Genomic DNA, 13,149 nt, shown 5'->3' on the forward strand with positions numbered 1-13,149 from the left:
CCCTATCTCCTCCTAAGGGTATTCTTGTTCCCCTTTTAAAGAAGGAGTGAAGCATTCGCATTTTGATCATCCTTCTTGAGTTTCATGTGTTCTGTGCATCTTGGTTAATTTCACCATTTGGGCTAATACCCACTTATCAATGAGTGCATACCATGTGTGTTTATCTGTGATTGGGTTACCTCACTCAGGACGATATTTTCCAGTTCCATCCATTTGCCTGTGAATTTTATGAAGTCATTGTTTATGATAGTGGAGTAATATTCCATTGTGTAGATGTACCACATTTTCTGTATCCATTCCTCTGTTGAAGGACATTTGAGTTCTTTCCAGCTTCTGGCTATTATAAATAAGGCTGCTATGAACATAGTGGAGCATGTGTTTTGTTATATGTTGGGGCATCTTGTGGGTATATGCCCAACAGAGGTATAGCTGGGTCCTCAGGTAGTGCAATGTCCAATTTTCTGAGGAACCTCCAGACTGATTTCCAGAATGGCTGTACCACTCTGCAATCCCACCAGCAATGGAGGAATGTTCCTCTTTCTCCACATCCCCACCAGCATATGCTGTCGCCAGAGTTTTTGATCTTAGCCATTCTCACTGGTGTGAGGTGAAATCTCAAGGTTGTTTTGATTTGCATTTCCCTTATGACTAAAGATGTTGAACATTTCTTTAGCTGCTTCTCAGCCATTCTGCATTGCTCAGCTGTGAATTCTTTGTTTAGCTCTGAACCCCATTTTTAATAGGGTTATTTGTCTCCCTGCAGTCTAACTTCATGAGTTCTTTGTATATTTTGGATATAAGCCCTCTATCAGTTGTGGGATTGGTAAAGATCTTTTCCCAATATGTTGGTTGCCGTTTTGTCCTAACAACAGTGTCCTTTGCCTTAGAGAAGCTTTGCAGTTTTATGAGGTCCCATTTGTCGATTCTTGACCTTAGAACATAAGCCATTGGTGTTTTGTTCAGGAAGTTTTCCCCAGTGCCCGTGTGTTTGAGACTCTTCCTTAATTTTTCTTCTATTAGTTTGAGTGTATCTGGTTTTATGTAGTGTCGGGGACCAGACTGCCAGACTAGGCAAAGCTAGAGCCCTGCTCAGAGCAGATTCCTGAGAAGGGCTTGACCTTTTCAAGGAAAGAACACTTGCCTCTTTGTCTAAGAAGAATATCTTGCGGTTTAGTGATTCACCTTATGTCCTTGGGCACTTCCCAGTACTCCATTCCCCCCCCAACCCCCACCCCGCCCTAAGCTTCAGTTCCTGCTTCAATTCCTGCTTCAGAGCTTTAAATGCTGTACACTCCTCTCAATAAACAGACCTTGACTAGGACACTGCTTGGTCTCGCTCCTCTTTCTTGCCCGTTCTCCTGCAGGTATGGGTCCCCCTCGACCCCCACGAATAACTGGGTACCTGCTGGCAGGGGCAATGTAGAGGTCCTCCATCCACTTGGACTTAAGCTTTGTACAGGGTGATAAGCATGGATCGATCTGCATTCTTCTACATGCTGACCTCCAGTTGAACCAGCACCATTTGCTGAAAATGCTATCTTTTTTCCAGTGGATGGTTTTGGCTCCTTTGTCAAAAATCAAGTGCCCATAGGTGTGTGGGTTCATTTCTGGGTCTTCAATTCTATTCCACTGGTCTATCTGTCTGTCTCTGTACCAATACCATGCAGTTTTTATGACTATTGCTCTGTAATACTGCTTGAGTTCAGGGATAGTGATTCCCCCAGAAGTCCTTTTATTGTTGAGGATAGTTTTAGCTATCCTGGGTTTTTTGTTATTCCAGATGAATTTGCAAATTGTTCTGTCTAAGTCTCTGAAGAATTGGATTGGAATTTTGATGTGGATTGCATTGAATCTGTAGATCACTTTTGGTAAAATGGCCATTTTTACTATATTAATCCTGCCAATCCATGAGCATGGGAGATCTTCAATTTCTTTCTTCAGAGACTTGAAGTTCTTATCATACAGATCTTTCACTTGTTTAAAGTCACACCGAGGTATTTTATATTATTTGGGACTATTATGAAGGGTGTCATTCGGGGCTGGAGAGATGGCTCAGTGGTTAAGAGCACTGACTGTTCTTCCACAGGTCCTGAGTTCAAATCCAAGCAACCACATGGTGGCTCACAATCACCTGTAATAAGATCTGATGCCCTCTTCTGGTGTGTCTGAAGTCAGCTACAGTGTACTTATATATAAAATAAATAAAAATCTTTTAAAAATGAAGGGTGTCATTCCCCTAATTTCTTTCTCAGCTTGTTTCTCTTTTTTGTAGAGGAAGGCTACTGATTTATTTGAGTTTTTTTTATACCCAGCTACTTTACATAGCAGTTTCTTTATGTTTAATGTTTTATACGAACAGTATCTATAGACTATAACATTATAGTTGTATTTATATTATTTAAATAGTTATTCAAACATTTGTTTTTCTTACTGAAAACCAAGAGTGTTTTTTTTTTTTTTTTGGAATTAAATGTGCAGTTACCTCTCTAATTCCTAATTCAGATAAGTGAAAAATAATACAAGAAAATGACCTGAGTTTGTTTCCTGTATCATATATACATATTCTACATTGCTTAGAGTAACACTTCTGTTTTCAGAGATCCAGACAGGGCCTAGAAATGAGCCTGGGATGGTCATCCTCTTCAAAAACAGAAGAAAAACTGTATCTGTCAGAATCACACTTTCCTTGTCTTCCCAATTTTGCTTTTCTTTTCTTTTTCATTATTGTTTCCCTTCTTCGCGTTTTTTCAAGAAATCTTGAACTAATTTTTTCATTGAAACTAGATTCTTCTCTCGTGCAATGTATCAGGACCACTGTTTCTCCTCTCTTCACTGCTTCCAGTTACTCTTCCTCTCTCCACGATCTCCAGGAGTTTAGGATGTAGCTATGTCTCAGCGGAATGGTGAACACTAGGATCTTCCGGGCACACCTAAGGTTATAGGAAAGAGTTCTAAGTGCATGAGTTTGAAAATATATAATTTTCTAAGTATGTAAAAAATAGCGGGTTGGGGATTTAGCTCAGTGGTAGAGCTGCAAGGCCCTGGGTTCGGTCCCCAGCTCCGGGGGGGGGGGGGGGGGAAGTATGTAAAAAATAAGGAGGCAATGTAAATTACATGAGGGGCTTCTTCCTGAATCCAAAAGAAAAAAAGGCAAGCAGCCAGCGTGTCAGAAACAGAATGGCAGGAACATTCCTGAGTTCAAGGTCAGCCTAGGGCACAGCAAGTACAGATCCTTGTGTTGTAAAAATGGTAATTTCAGGGCAGGTCCCATCCAACTAGCTTATCCTGTATTCTTAACAAAGACAGGCAGATTTCTGATTTTTTTTTTTTTTGCAGTGTTAAGAAAAAAATTATCCTTATTGTCTTCTAAAATCCAAGGGCTGGGGTCATGGGGTGGTGGATTGTGTAATTATTTAAAAAAAAAATCCACAGTAATGCTGGCTATTTGCTGGCAATGTGGTCTCCTCACCCCCACTAGGAGCTGCAAGCTGTAGTCTTCCCAGTTTCCCAGGTTTTTCCTCTCACTGTATCACTCACCTTTCCCAAGTCATCCTTCCCCTGTGGCTAGCCTGCCTAGACTGGTGACCACTGGCTCTAAACTACTAGCTCCTGATAATTAGGACTCCAAAGGCTTATAATTCATCAGTCAGATTTAGAACAGACAATTCTCTAACCCCAAAATCTTTGTTTAGATTCCCGTGTGGTGGGGTCGCAGGACTTCACTCCTCTTGCTGACAACTCAATCGCTTTAACTCTCAGCCTGAGAATCTTAAGTTTCTAGTGGATTCTTGCCCACCATGCTGGACGTGGGGATTCATGAGAATTCATGAGATACTCAAAAGGAAATCTGGAGGAAATGGTTGGATTGAAATGTAAGATAGAAGACTGTCATGTGTTCTACAAGAGATGAGCTCTCCAGAAAAACTTTTAGGATAAAAAGAAGTAACTGCCTGGACAACTGTCATCTCTCTCTCTCTCTCTCTCTCTCTCTCTCTCTCTCTCTCTCTCTCTCTCTCTCTCTCTCACACACACACACACACACACACACATACACACACATACACACACACACACACACACACACACACACACACACACTAGAATTTGGATAGAGGGATCTCTTAGAATAACAAAAAAATCAGGACTTGAACAGAGAGATCTTTTAGAGTAGCCAGCAAGCTGCATATATAAACACAGAGATCTCCAGGGAGAAAGCAGAACATAGAAGAAGACTGGAAAAGCTGTATCAAGCAGAACACAGGTCATCAGCTTGAATCTACAATTTGGCTTCTAGTCATCCTTTTCACTGTTCCTAGGGACCCCTTGTCTCCCTCTCAGGGACAAGGCTGTTCCTTGGCACCACTTATTTAAGGTGATGTGTTTTTCTCAGTGTGTCTAGGGGGTTTCCTAAGGAAATATCAGGTGTCCCTATGTGGCTGGAATTGTCTCTGGGTCTTCAACTCTATTCCATTGATCAAAATCCAAGACACCAAGGATTGTGTGTTTGTATGCCAATACCATGTAGTAATTTTATTGTTCGTTCCAATTGTTTTAGCTCCCCAGGATGTTTGTCTTGGGAGTTGGAAATTGCTTTTTCAAGGCCTGTAACCTCTTCTTTTGGAACACTGATGAGGACTGTATTGAATTTGTCGGTTTATTTTGGCATATAGGTATTTTTACTTTATTAATCCTACCAATCTATGAGGATAGGAAATTTTTACCGTTTCCTTCAGATAATTCAACTTTTTATGATACAAGTCTTTCACTTGCCTTTTTAGAGTTACAGCGATATATTTTATTTTAACTGCTAGTTATTATTTGTTTTCTGATACTTTATTCTTAGTCCATTCGTCATTTTGATATAGAAGGCATGCATATGTGAGGACATTGATTTATTTTTGAGTTTTCAAATAATTTTGTTAACTTCGATGTTACAGCTTCTTGTTTCAGTGTCTGGCATCCACACACGATCTAGGCTCCTTTAAAGGGCTGGTGTCACATCTCCAGCTCTGCCCTCTGTAGCCCCCTAAGCTCAGGTTGATCCACTCCACTGCTGCAGTTGTTCTTGGTGATCATCCCATGGCACTGGCATCCCCAATACACTGGGGTGTTCCACTTCAACGATGCTTCACCAAGAGCCTCACGTGGGCTCTCTTCATAGTCTTTGTACGACTCCTTTAGTCTTTGGCCATCAACTAAAACAGAGGCTGTACCTTCACCAATGGCCTTCCATGGCCTCTCAAAGTGCCAAGCCTCAGCTGCTCTTCATGACCCTTTCATGCCTTCAAACCCAGTATGTCCCGGTGACTTTTACATGTTACCACGTACAGCTGTGGCACAAGGTACAACCTTGGCTATCTCTCGAACATAGCTTCTTTCTGCTATCAGAATATTTTTTACTAAGTGCTACTGGTCTCTTCTTAATGGCTGCTGATTTCTTAGCCCCAGCTAACCATCATCAACAGTCCAAGAAGTCCCTTCTAATCTGGACTCTAAGGCCAGAACCCCTCGGCCAAAGCCGGTGAAGTCTGCTGCTTGCAGGAGCTGGACCATGACCCTCTTGTTCTAGTGCATTGTCACTAGCTTTATGTTTAACAGTTCCTTTACTGCCTAAGCTTGGCTGTTCAGGATCTTGCTCTGTAGATTGATTTTTTTTTTTTTTGGTTCTTTTTTTTGGAGCTGGGGACCGAACCCAGGGCCTTGTGCTTCCTAGGTAAGCGCTCTAACCACTGAGCTAAATCCCCAGCCCCTGTAGATTGATCTTGAACTCAGAGATCTGCATGCCTGTCTCCTGGCATTAAAGATGTGTACCACCATGCCTGGATCTAAATTTAGCTGGGTAGAATGTTGCCCCAAAGTTCCACTTTCTTAATCTGCTATCTCCTAGAACTTAGGATTCAGCTCCATTTCACTTCCCGGTGCCCTTTTAATACTCAAACCGTATATTTTATAGTTACCCCCAAAACAGTTGCTACTCCACATACTGAAAATTTTCTCCACCGAAAGCTGTTGTTGCAGGTCTGCACAGTTCGGATTATTCTCAGCTAATCAACAACGTCTTCCATATTCCTACTAGAATAGCCCGTTAAGCCCCATTTAAAGCATTCCACTTCTTTCCAAATCCAAAATCCCCAAATCCACATTGTTCCAAACAAAAGCATGGTGAGGCCTATTACAGCAACACTCCAGTCCCTGGTACCAACTTATGCGTTAGTTAGGGTTTTACTGCTGTGAACAGACACCATGACCAACTCGTATAAGAACAACATTTAATTGGGACCGGCTTACAGGTTCAGAGTTTGAGTCCATTATCATCAGGGCAGGAACATGGCAACATCCAGGCAGGCATCGTGCAGGAGGAGCTGTGAGTTCTACATCTTCATCTGAAGGCTGCTAGCAGAATACTGACTTCCAGGCCTCTAGGATGAGGGTTGTCCACAGTGATACACCTACTCCAACAAGGCCACACCTCCAAATAGTGCCACTCCCTGGGCCAAGCATATTCAAACATTGAACTTCAGTTAGTGTGATTTTTCTAATTGAATCCAATTGCCTGTAAATTTTATGTTGTCAATTTTTAACAACTGAGTAATATTCAAATGTGCCAAGATACCACATTTTCTGTATCCATTCTTAAGTAAAGGGACATCTACGTTGCCTCCTCTTTTTACTAATACAAATAAGTTTGTTATAAACATAATTGAGTCTGAGTCTTTATAGTAGGATAGAACTAGTATTGGATGTTTGCCCAAAGTTTTTACAGCTGTGTCTTTCAAACAAATGGACTCTTAGTTTCATGATGTGGATTTCCACAGTGGCTGTATTTGTTTTTATTACTTCAAGGAATGGAGGGGTGATTCCTTTATGCACATCCTTGCCAGCATGTTGAAGACATGTTTGGTGTCCCGTGAGATGATGCTGGGCTTTCTTTCTGTGAGTTTATTTATATGGTGGATCACATTTACTCGTTTTCCTAAGTTGAGCCATCACTACATCTCTGGATGTCGTCTAGTCGCTCATCACTCAGTCTCTTTGTTGTGTTTTCAAAGGCAGTTTGCAAATATTTTATCAAATAATTTTGCATCTTTGATCATGAAGGATATTGGTCTTTCTTGAGTCTTTATGGGCTTTGGTATAAGTGTAACTGTGGATTCATAAAAGAATTTGAATAATATTCTTTCTGTTTTATTTTGTAGACTACTTTGTGAAGTACTAGCCTCAAGTGTTCTTTAAAAATCTTGTTGGGTTCGGCAATAAAATCACCCAGCCCTATCATTTTTACTTCAAAGTCCATCATGTGTTCTTCTATTTCACTAATGTTTTCTATGTTTGTTAAAACTGTCTGTATTATCCTGATTTAATATTGGATAGTGCTATTGGTTGATACAATTATTTATTTATTTACCCATCTATTAATTTATTTTCTTTCCTTCTATTTTCAGATTTGGTGGACTATAGGATTTTGTTTTGTTTCATTTTTAATTGCATTTTTAATTTACATTTTAAATGTTATCCCATTTCCTGGTTTCCCCTCCAAAGACCCCATATTCTCCCCTTATACCCCCATTCTATAAGGGTGCTCCCTCACCCACCCACTCACTTCCTCTCCCCCTGCCCCCCTGACATTCCCCTACACTGGTATATCCACACTTAACAGGACTAACGGCCTCTCTTCCCATTGATGCCCTACAAGGCCATCCTCTGATGCATAGGAGAATGGAGCCATAGCTCCATTCCTGTGTTCTCTTGGGTGGTTTCATCCCTGGAACCCCTAGGGAGGTGTCATAGATTGATAGTGTGTTCTAAGAAGAACCCTTTCAGCTACTTCAGTCCTTTCTTTAATGTCGATGCCCGCACAGACACAGCACGGAGAATTGGGCGAAAGCCTGCGGGATTAAAGAACACACACACACACACACACACACACACACACACACACACACACACACACACAGAGTTTATTCATTTTAAGAAAGGGGCTACTGTAGCTTTATTCACCGAATATATACCCCAAGTTGACCAGGTGGAAAAAATCTGGGAAGCACAGTGGGAAACCCCGGCTCAAGACTTTGGTAACAAAAGACTGACTAAGTGCCCTGAATTAACTAGGGAGAAATCCTGGAAGACCAGTCTAAACCTCAAAAACAAAAGACTGGGAAGACAAGAGACAGGGATTGACCCAGGTGTGTCATTACCTGGCCTGACTGCTTCTTTGTTAGGAACAAAAGGCTTCCACATGTATCAGCAGGGCTCAGCAGGGGTCAAACCCTGCAAGAGACCCAGAAGGGTATGACAAGGTGGGTGAAACATTGCTGGGAACCCAGGAGGCTCTGACACTTTAACTCCTCCTTTGGGGACTCTGTTCTCAGTTCAATGGTTGGCTGTGAGCATCCCCATCTATATTTTTAAGGCTCTAGTAGAGCCTTTCAGCAGACCACTATATCAGGCTCCTGTCAGCATGCACTTCTTGACATTCACAATACTGTCTGGGTTTGGTGGTTGTATATGGAATGCATCCCTGTAGTGAGCCATATTGGATTTGGGCCTGGCCGCTTTGTAACTGCATGGCCACAGTTAAGAAGTCATGGGATTGTTGGACAGAGGCCTCTCCCATGTATTTACGGCACAGGAAGAAAAGACCAAGTAGTAAACACCCGGTGTCTCCACTGCATGACCTCTGCTGAGCCCGGCTGATGCATGTGGAACCGACACACCTGGACCACACCTGGGTGGTGGTCAATTTACTTCTGCCTTTTGCTTCCTCAGCCTTTATCCTTGAGATTTAGGCTGGTCTTCTGGGATTTCTCCCTAATTAATTCAGGTCTCCTAGTCGGTTACCGAACTCATGAGCCAGGTAGTCACGAGCCAGGGTTTCCCACTGTGCTTCCCAGTTATTTTCTACCTGGAGACTTGGGTATATAAGTGGTGAATAAAGCTACAGGAGTCTCTCACTCTTCTTCCTCACTCTCACTCTTCCTTCCTCTCTCTCTCTCTCTCTCTCTCTCTCTCTCTCTCTCTCTCTCTCTCCCTCTCTTCCTTTCCTGGCTTGACACGATAACCTGTGTGTGTGTGTGTGTGTGTGTGTGTGTGTGTGTGTGTTTCTTTCATCCTTGTAGGCTTTCGCCCGATTCTCAGTACCGTGTCGGTGCTGGCGCCGACACATCCCTATGTGGAGCAGTCTCTAAATGGCCTTTTAGTCTCTGCTCCATACTTTGTCTCCATATGTCTTCATTTGAGTATTTTTGTTCCCCCTTCTAAGAAGGTCTGAGGCATCCACATTTTGGTCTTCCTTCTTCTTGAGCCTCATGTGATTTGTGAATTGTATCTTGGGTATTCTGAACTTTTGGGCTAATCACTAATGGGTCGACCTTCAATCAGCCCCTTGTGGCGAGTGACTAGAAGGTGATCCTGAATGGCTATAACAAGCAGTTTTTATACTTTTTGAGGGGTACAGGTTACATCAGCAAGGTTACAGTTTAAACTCATTGGCTAAGCATATTGACCTTTGAGTCTTGGTTAGCAAGCATATGAGAGGCATTTGAACTCTATCTGGAACCAGAGGGTCAGGTGACTATCAGTACGTTCTGGGGTTTTTCAAGAATGTCCTTGCTCCTCCCAAGAACTGTGGGTAGAGAATGCAACTTGCCCTAACCTTGACCCAAGGCGGGAAGACAATACTTGGCCTAATCTTGACTTGAGGCGGTGGGTGTAATGCTGGCAAAAGCCCCTAGGGTCCTTCACAGGAACCCCACAACATACCTACTTTCTACCAGGCCAAGCTTCTTAATAGCTCTTACACTTCAGTAAGAACTAGGGTCCTTCATTAGTTAATCTAGGCGATCAGTAATAAACCATTACAGTAATTCTACAACCATAAGCAGATCAGCTCCATGAAGGATTTTAAAAGACAATCTTTATTGAAATAAAAGCTGCATAGTACAAACACCGAAAGCCTCAGTAGGCATTTCGATCTGTATGCATAACAAGTACACCCACAAACCTGCCATTCGGAGACTTGAAACTTACTAAATCTAATCTGTATCTTTTTTTTTTTCCCTCTTCAGTCCTCCCCTCCACTGCCCCAGGACCAGCTCAAATCTAATCTGTATCTTTGCTCAGGTTCCACCATGCACATTGTCATGGACTGTCAGCAGTGATGTGGGAACAAACCTTGGACCTCTTCAGGTCAGGACCTCTGACACTGAGCCACATGCCCAGGCTGGGAAATTATTAACAACTTGATCTCATGAATTCTGCTGTTGACTCTGCAGTCTCTTACCTGACTTACCCAGCCTTTGGAGATGGCTTCTTTGCCAAATTCTCTAGCCTTCTCAGCCTCTCTTGACGTTGGTTCCATTGAATATCATATTCTAGAAACTTGTCTCTTTGGTTTTACTATTTTACTTCTCACTGTGTTCCCCTGACCAATTGTTACCTTCTTAGTTTTCTTTCTGAGACTTTCTGAGGAAGTGTGTTCATTCACTACCACGGGATCCTTGTTGTTCTCTTCAAAGTGGGAGCAAAGCTTCACATGCTGACTCCTGTGGAGCAGCCCTCTCAGTTCTTCCTGCCTACTATGACCTAGAAAACTGCACCAACTTTGCTCAGACATCTGCTCTTTGTCTGTTTTAATGGCCATGTAAAATGTCAGTAACAGAAGACAGTGTCTCTGCTCAATGTGCTGCTGTAGCTTAAGTTCTGAAAGCAGTTTTTCTCGTGATGTCTCAATGCTTTCTGCACAAAAAATCCTCAGGCTTTCCTGGTCTGGGAGTGCGGCTCAGTGATAAAGGCAAGGTGTAATGCTTACTCATTCCTTGTGATGTACTTAATTACAAAGCAAAAATTTAACTCTTCCCCATTTTATCTCGTGGGGGAGGGCATGTGTGTGCAGTGTGATGTGTGCGTTTGTGTATGCTATACATACCAGTTCATATGCATGTGTTCATACAGGTGTGTGTACACTTAGGGTAGCCAGATGTCAAATGTCAATATTGGGTAATTTTCCTCTGTTGAGAAAACAAAGTGTTATGTGGTACACTAAATTGTGGTTGTGGAGAGCTGTGCCATGATCTTGGTAATGAAGGACCCCCGGAGCCGGGAGACCCTCACTCAAGTCTCGGGATGATGCAACCCTCCCCAAGAACTCACGTGAGACCATCCTTGCTGTAATAAACATGAGGTTTATTGATAGGAACCAGTGCACTGGTGTCAAGACTCATATCCCATGTAGGAGCACAGGAGTTCGACCTTGAGAGGCTGGGAGAAAGGGTATTTAAAGGGAGAAACCACAACCCCAGAGGGCAGGGGTGGTGTCATTGGAAAATCACAAAAAGAAGCTTCTTGTCTCAAGATTGCTTAACTTTATGGTCCGCTAGTTCCTAGAAGCTTCCTACTTCTCAAGGTTGTTCTCTAAGATTTTAAATTTTTTTTTTAAAGATTTTATTTATTGTATATGGGTACACTGTAGCTGTCTTCAGGCACCAGGAGAGGGCATCAGATCTCATTACAGATGGCTGTGAACCACCATATGGTTGCTGGGATTTGAACTCAGGACCTCTGGAAGAGCAGTCGGTGCTCTTAACCGCTGAGCCATCTCTCCAGCCCTAAGATTTTAATCTAATGTTATGGTCAGCTAGTTCCTGGAAGAAGCTTTCTGTTATCTTTATTAGGTCTGGAATCGCTTATCTAAGGACCTTATCTTAAGTCCTTCCTGGGAGAGCAGGCTCACGAAATGTGACCTTTACTTACAGGTAGAGGGCAGGGTCTGGAATTTGAGGTATTTAGGGCTTTTTTAAACTTCTGGCTTCTTAGCTGCATTTTTTTATTCTTTCATTTACATCTCTTTCATTTACATTGGCCAGTTCGACAGCTTTCTCCCAGGAACTAGCTGACAATGAAGTTAGATTAGAATCTTAGCGAACAGTCTTGAGAAGCAGGAAGCAGCTTCTCCCAGGAGCTAGCGGACCATAATGTTAAACAGTCTTGAGAAACAGGGAGTTTCTCCTTGTGATTTTTCACTGGTAATCTTCACACTTTCCAATGACGCCATCCCTGCCCCCTTGGGTTGTATTTTCTCCCTTTAAATACCCTTTCTCCCAGCCTCTCGGGGTCAGATTATACTGCCTCTGCATGGGATACGAGTCTCGACCCCAGTGCACTGGTTCCTACCGATAAACCTCATGTGATTACAGCAAGGACGGTCTTGTGTGAGTTCTTGGGTGGGGGTCGCATCATCCCGAGACTTGAGTAAGGGTCTCCCTACTCCGGGGGTCTTTCAGATAAATTTGGAAAGCTATCTGAAAGACTAGTGAGGGGTTGGGGATTTAGCTCAGTGATAGAGCGCTTGCTTAGCAAGCACAAGGCCCTGGGTTCGGTTCCCCAGCTCCGAAAAAAAAAGTAAAAGAGAAAAAAAAAGTGATACAATGTGGTGTCCTCATACAGTGGTATATTATTTCACCATAAAAAGACATTAGAATATCTTATATATGTGTTATGACAAGACCTTTGACAACATTATACTAGTGAATGAGGATTACATTAAGAGACATGATTCATGGACAAAGTGAAGTCAAGAGTACCAGAAGTACCTAGCAGATCTCAGGATTTAGTCAGTAAGTTCCCCTTCCTATACATTTTTTCCCTGGAAAAGGTATTTAATCTCAGTTCAGACCCTGAGAAAAGGGTTTGGATCCGTTTTCTGCCTGGACCAGTCAATAAACAGATCAGAACCAAGGACTAAGCTAAGCAGGGAGTCCACATTCCTCCAGCCCCCAAGGACATCCAATTCAGTTCATTGTTCTATCCAGTTGGTGCCTAGGTGTACAAAAGTCAGCCATCCCCATCTCCCCACTTCCCGCTGACCCTGGGTGCGGCCTAATCGCAGGCCCAGGAATTCCCGAACCAGCTCTGGTCTCGCCCCTCATCTCAGACTGCTTTTCCCATCCCTGAGCAGAGCGTCGCCAATTCCCCTGAAGCCCAGCACCATCCAGGGAATGGCATGGGGAAACAACAGTCAAGAACTTCCCAAATTCAGCATCCCTAGAGACTGTACCCAGCGGAAGCGCAGTCACGGACTGACAGATTCTCTGGCCAATCAGCGCGTCTATGAGGGACTGCCAGTCAGAAATGGGGCGGGTTTTTCTGTGAATC

The sequence above is a fragment of the Rattus norvegicus genome, chromosome 14 (genome assembly GCF_021556685.1).
Source record: "Rattus norvegicus strain SHRSP/BbbUtx chromosome 14, alternate assembly SHRSP_T2T, whole genome shotgun sequence".
In the NCBI taxonomy this organism is placed as follows: domain Eukaryota; kingdom Metazoa; phylum Chordata; class Mammalia; order Rodentia; family Muridae; genus Rattus; species Rattus norvegicus.